At 59.3% G+C, this 275-nt stretch overlaps 1 protein-coding gene across 1 annotated transcript in view; it reads right to left on the reverse strand.

Annotated features, from left to right (window-relative positions):
• RGS14 (regulator of G protein signaling 14) overlaps positions 1-275 on the reverse strand; it is a gene marked incomplete at its 5' end in the record, with an annotated part of 5,502 nt that overhangs the window by 255 nt on the left and 4,972 nt on the right. The gene's annotated exons all lie outside the window — the stretch shown is intronic.

Genomic DNA, 275 nt, shown 5'->3' on the forward strand with positions numbered 1-275 from the left:
AGCCCGGCACTCGGGCTCCTGTCCTAATGCCTTAGCTGCCCTCTCCACCTGACATGACCCTGAACATGTCCCAGGCACAGCACCTGCACCTTTTCCTTGCTCTTTGCCAGAACCGGTGGGACCCTGCACCCATCTCCAGCAGACTGGGGGCCCTGTGTCCCTCACTCTGTGCATTGCCCCAGCCCTTCATGTTTCAGAAACACCAGGTCTCACCTTCCAGGTCATATGTGCGGCGGGTCAAGTTCGTGGGAGGTGGAGATCGAGGGCGAGGAAAA

The sequence above is a fragment of the Antrostomus carolinensis genome, unplaced genomic scaffold (assembly GCF_000700745.2).
Source record: "Antrostomus carolinensis isolate BGI_N321 unplaced genomic scaffold, ASM70074v2 scaffold31100, whole genome shotgun sequence".
NCBI lineage: Eukaryota > Metazoa > Chordata > Aves > Caprimulgiformes > Caprimulgidae > Antrostomus > Antrostomus carolinensis.